Below are 6,407 nucleotides of genomic sequence, written 5' to 3' on the forward strand. Positions count from 1 at the left end.
GCTGGGAGTGATAGGCACCCACCGCCATGTCTCTGTCCACTGCTGGGAGTGATAGGCACCCACCCCTCACATGTCTATGTCCACTGCTGTGAGTGATAAGCACCCACCCCTCACATGTCTCTGTCCACTGCTGGGAGTCCTCTGCACCCACCCCTCACATGTCTCTGTCCACTGCTGGGAGTGATAGGCAACCACCCCTCACATGTCTCTGTCCACTGCTGGGAGTGATAGGCACCCACCCCTCACATGTCTCTGTCCACTGCTGGGAGTGATAGGCACCCACCCCTCACATGTCTCTGTCCACTGCTGGGAGTGATAGGCACCCACCCCTCACATGTCTCTGTCCACTGCTGGGAGTGATAGGCACCCACCCCTCGCATGTCTCTGTCCACTGCTGGGAGTCCTCTGCACCCACCCCTCACATGTCTCTGTCCACTGCTGGGAGTGATAGGCACCCACCCCCATGTCTCTGTCCACTGCTGGGAGTGATAGGCACCCACCCCTCACATGTCTCTGTCCACTGCTGTGAGTGATAAGCACCCACCCCTCACATGTCTCTGTCCACTGCTGGTATTCCTCTGCACCCACCCCTCACATGTCTCTGTCCACTGCTGGGAGTGATAGGCACCCACCCCTCACATGTCTCTGTCCACTGCTGGGAGTGATAGGCACCCACCCCTCACATGTCTCTGTCCACTGCTGTGAGTGATAATCACCCACCCCTCACATGTCTCTGTCCACTGCTGGTATTCCTCTGCACCCACCCCTCACATGTCTCTGTCCACTGCTGGGAGTGATAGGCACCCACCCTTCACATGTCTCTGTCCACTGCTGGGAATCCTAGGCAGCCACCCACCAACCCACCCGCACCCTTGGTGCAGTACACTGCTGTCCTGGGCATACACACACCCCAATATACTGGTTATATGCTGCACCAGGCCCTAAGCCAACATTTGTGGCGTGTGTACGCCTTGTATCACAAATGTACTGGTGCCCTAGGGGTACGAGTGATGCGGTCCGTACCCCCGCATTCATAGGTTGGGTACGGTCCGTACCACGCGTACCCCTACATCACCACTACAATGGTGGTACGGACCATACCCACGCTCTGAGTCCGTGTGTACGGTCCGTACCACCATTGTAGTGGTGATGTAGGGGTTCATTTAGTTTATCCCTTCTGGTCCTCAGCTAGAAATTCCCTGATTGTATTAGGTCTGTGTCCGTTTACGTACGCATAAATTACCTCGTAGTGAATGGCTTCATTCCTTCTTCGTTTTCTATAAATTTGCCTTGATGTTTTACTTTATTTTACTCTGTTTCACCGACGGTTAATTAATTAAGTTCCTACAGCGGGTCAGCCTTTATAATCACATCTTCGCTTTCTGGGTCCCTTTTGTTCTTCTTATTTTAGATCCCAGTAGGACCCTCGTTTGGATTTGTTCACTGTCTACCAAACTGAAGATAGGACAGAGTAATAGGCTAAGTGGGGACAGCGCTTAATCCACCTTATGCCACTATTTGCCTGATTGAGCTGCTCCTAAAATGTTTAGCTCCTTTTTCTATCTCTACACAGGTAAGCTCCTATGTGCATTTATATCCCTTCGCCGGTTTATGTTTATTTATTAGTCTGTACTTTTTGTTTGTATAAAGCTTGGACAGATGCTTCCGGATTCGTCTTTTCTATTGTCTGTATTAATAGTTTTTTTCTCTTTCTTTATTTTTATTCGCCCTTCCAAAAATAAAAAGAGAATCTTTTTCACTTATCTCCATTCTTTTAACTATTGCTCTGGTGCCTGTTTATCACTTTCCAATCCAAATGGTATTAAATAAATAAATCTACTCATTCATCGTTAAGTGTCTGACACCCATATTGGAGTTTATTACTCTCTGGTTGCTATATGGCATACAGTTTTGTGTTGTTGTATATATCTTTGATTCATCTTTCTGTTTTTGTTTTTGTTTCTGCTGTATTATATTTTTATATTTATATGTACCCTTATTTTCCAACAGGTCCCATTTTTGTTGGAGTTTGTCTTTGTTACGCCCTGAAGAAGGTGGTACTCCTGAGTTGGAGTTGTCTCACCGAAACGCGCGTCGGCGTTGTTTAGTTGGGCCCTCTCCATTCCCACTGATTATGTACTTTAGATAAGTGTTTTTCGACATTTATCCTGAATAACCATCAGAATATCGTGGGACTACTGATGTTACTGCTTTGAGTTGGGTCCACAAGAATCTTTTTGATCTGATGTTGGATGAGTTATGTAAAGTTGTATGAATGTGGGCTGTTTGAATTTGAGTGTTTGTAGCTCTGATCAAAAAACATTCCTTCACCTTTTCCCCTGTATTTGGGAGCCTGTTTTTTGTTGTATTCTCTACTGTGGTATATTCCTTTTTGTATAAAACTCAGATATTTATTGTGTGTGTCTAACACCTTTATCCATTTATATATTTTGCTACAATGTACGTTGTTCTTTGTCTATTGTGACCATCTTTGTATAAAAAATCAACAAATTTTATTTATGTATTATAAAAAGTGACACTTACAAATGAAATAAACTAAAGAGTTGCACTATTTAGTTTGGTGTTTTGACGTGTTTGTATGCCATATTTCTTTAATCTGATTTGGGTGTCATTCTCTGTTTATTTTTTATATATGATACATTGTACATCATTAAATTGTAAGGGTAGAGTTTACTTTGTTCTTGCTTGGTATGCGTGGTATGGACCGTACCCACGCTCTGAGAGCGTGCGTACGGTCCATACCACCATTTTAGTGGTAATGTAGGGGTACGCGTGGTACGGACCGTACCCATGCTCTGAGGGCGTGGGTACGGTCTGTAGAGCGTGGGTACGGTCCGTACCACGCGTACCCCTCCATCACCACTACAATGGTGGTATGGACCGTACCCACACTCTGAGGGCGTGGGTACGGTCCGTACAATGCGTACCCCTACATCACCACTACAATGGTGGTACGGACCGTACCCACGCTCTGAGTCCGTGTGTACGGTCCGTACCACCATTGTAGTGGTGATGTAGGGGTACACGTGGTACAGACCATACCCACGCTCTGAGGGCGTGGGTACGGTCCGTACCACCATTGGTGTGGTGATGTAGGGGTACGAGTGGTACGGACCGGACCCACGCTCTGAGGGAGTGGGTATGGTCCATACCACCATTGTAGTGAAGGACTGGGTTTTTCTAAGACCCAGCGGTGCCAGGGAACAACACCTGAAACCTTCGTGGGTTACCTGTTCTGGCGTACCAAACACAGAGACACGGGACACTTCCAGCGGCGTCAGAGATCAGCGTTTATTTTACTGCAGGGATACAGAGGTCACAAGAAGTACACAGCGTGTAGGTTCTCGGAGACTGTTTCAATTTGCAAAAAGTGGATCGCTCCTTTTATACACGTTTTTCCCATAGCCCAATATAGTGAACAAAGATTACAACTCAGTTCCCACAATAAACTTCAAAAGGGTCGCGTTCATGTTTCAGGAGGCCGGAACATGATTACCACAGTATTACCAATTCCCAACTGTAAAAGCATATCTTCTCTGCAATAAAACACATTCCATCCTGATCGTAAACACATTAGGAGAAGGGACAAAAACAGATGCAAAGAAAGAACAAGGATGCACAACAGGTTAAAGAAGAGTGTTAGGAGTAATAAAGGAAACTTGATAACGGGATCAGAGACACCGTGTCTAATGTATGCATGGCTGAAACAATAGACCGGTGCGGCAAGATGAGCCTCGAGCGGGGCCATCTGCCTTCGTCGTGTCGTTTCCCTCATCATAAAAGTCATACTCAAAGGAACACGTGTCTCTCGTGTAAGCTTGAGAGTCCCAGGGTCACGAAGCGGACAAAAGTCCGTTCGCTGGCTACTTGAGGGCAAGAAACAAAATGGATGCCGTATCTAAAATGGAACCCAAGGGTTCAGATGAATAAACCCAAAAATAAGACGAACCATACGTGGTTGCGTAGCGAAACTGCGTACACCCACTATACTCGTCATTTGCGGTTCGTAGATACCCAACTCATCCATATTCGTCACCACTCAAAAGTGTCGTTCCGTCCCACACGGAACCTCAGACGCTCCTTTTGCCCTCATGTAGGCAAGCACTAGTCAAGATCAGAATCTACTTCAATATTCATCAGGTCGTTCAGTTGCTGCTGGAACATCATTCTATTCATCAACGTCTCCTTGGTAACAGATGGTCGTCTTATACACGTTGTAGCACATAGGCCACATAAGGCAGGACCACACTGTACACAAAGACAACACATGAACAGAAACGTTACAACAACCCCTACGATCATCAGAATCTTCCAACCCCAAGTTGACATCAGGCCCCAAAACCATCCTAGGAGCGTCCAATTACCTTCGTCCACGTGTATGGACTCGGAGATCTTGTGCAACTTCGAAATGGCTTGGTAAACAGTTGGAGCATTGTCAGGAATATAAATGCAACAACTCGAATGGATAACTTTACACACACCACCTCTATCTGCAAGAACAACATCTAGAACCATACGGTTCTGTAACATCATGAGTCTATCCGCCTGTAGTTCAGCTGTGAGATTACCAAGGGCACTTGCAGTAATATTAGCAGTCGACTCTACTACACGTGTCAGTTGTCTTAAGTTCCTACTATTAACCATAGGTCCCCAAAACGGCAAGAAACCCTTAAAGAAGTCTCCTGCTTCTTGACCGGCAGTATCCTCTTTTCTAATAACACCTCTCACAACTCTAGTTTTGTGATAATCTGAGGCAACTGTGAAAGTCGGTGGTAGAAGATTCGCAATATAACAGGTACCCGAAAAATCACGGGGTAACCATGTATATGCGCGTTCATAACATACAAAATAAGTGCCCTTAGCGGTCAGAAAAACAGGGGAAGAGAGCATCGGCAAAACATACGTATCAGTGCAAGCACTGTTCCCAAGTTGTGCTCTCGGATTTCGACCCAAACCTTTCAAGCAGAAATTACCAAGGTGTGGTACAATCCATATTGGGGACGAGCTCTTAAGCTGTCTATCACCCACTGACGTACTATACTCAGCCTCGCTCAGATCCTTGTAAGCCTGTACCTCCTCACTTGGGATAAGCGATGCATCAAAAACATCTCTATCTAAATCTGCTATCGCTATCGCCAAAGGTTTGTGATACGGCCCAGGACCAAAAGTAGCAGAACGTGGCTCTCGACTGGGGTAGGAATCTAGTGCACTACGGAACATAGTTTGGAATGCTCGAGCCGAACCCTGGGAGCTGTAGGGAAGAACCAAATACGGAATACCCCTATCCATGGTATGTGGCATTAACCCACACACCCAACAATTGGTAGTGTTCATCACCAACTGATGCTGATGTAGAAGTTGAACAAAGGAGTTGTTCATGAACTCCGCACGTCTAACCTGTTCATGTTGAGGCAGAGGATGAAAAGAATGTGGGGAAACAGTGGTGAGGGAGCTTAGTTTAGGAGAAAGGGTAGGTGAAACAGAAGGTAATAACAACTGTACTCCGAAATATACTCCACCCACCAATAACATAGATACGGTCAGGAACAGTAGGAACACCTGAAACAAAAAACATTTTGTACATACAACTTTTCTTAATTCTGATCTCTGCGCCGACATCCTTTCTACTTCCAACAGCTTAGAGAATGCCATCCTCTACAAACCGTCCGTGACGTACTTGACGCACTTCGTTCTGAGAAGCAATTATCAATCCCCAGGAGTTCCCAGGAATCGACAAAAGTAACCGACCTAGCGTCAGAAACCTGCTAAACAGAAAGGAGTACCCGCACGGCCCTACGGTGACCCGGATGGAGAGGTTTCCTCGAAAAGCTCAAATCACAAATCTCTTAGCCGCGGGACAGCACATAAAAACTCAAAAAGAAAGGATATAATTGTCCATAATGTTCATAACATCAAAAAAACAAATATACAACTAATTTTTATTAGTCCTTGAACGAAGAAAATATCGGCTTCTTCCAGGTTGAGTTTGCTCTACAAACAATTGTTCAGCTGGCGCAACAGTGTTCGATGAAATGGACAACGAGTCAGACCTTTGGTTCTCTGCTACCGATGACTCTTCATGTGGGTTTGGCAGTGACAAATCACTCCCCACCGGTTGAGCGTCGCTAAACGGCACAAAGTGCAAAGGAGTCTCAGTTTCTGTTGCCGAAATCCCAGTCCTCACCCAACCATCCGTTGGTAAGGGGATCGGCACCTTCTTCGTGTGACTGGCGTGTACCCAATTTTTCCTGCCCTCCAGTCGAACCGCAGTCCTCGTCGTCAATAAGACTTGGAAGGGTCCTCCAAATCTTGGCTCCAAGTTACGCTTTCGACCAAAATTTCGGGTAACGACCCAGTCCCCTGGCCGGAGCTGGTGTCCAGGACCC

This window comes from Triturus cristatus, chromosome 7, assembly GCF_964204655.1.
Source record: "Triturus cristatus chromosome 7, aTriCri1.1, whole genome shotgun sequence".
Taxonomy (NCBI): Eukaryota; Metazoa; Chordata; class Amphibia; order Caudata; family Salamandridae; genus Triturus; species Triturus cristatus.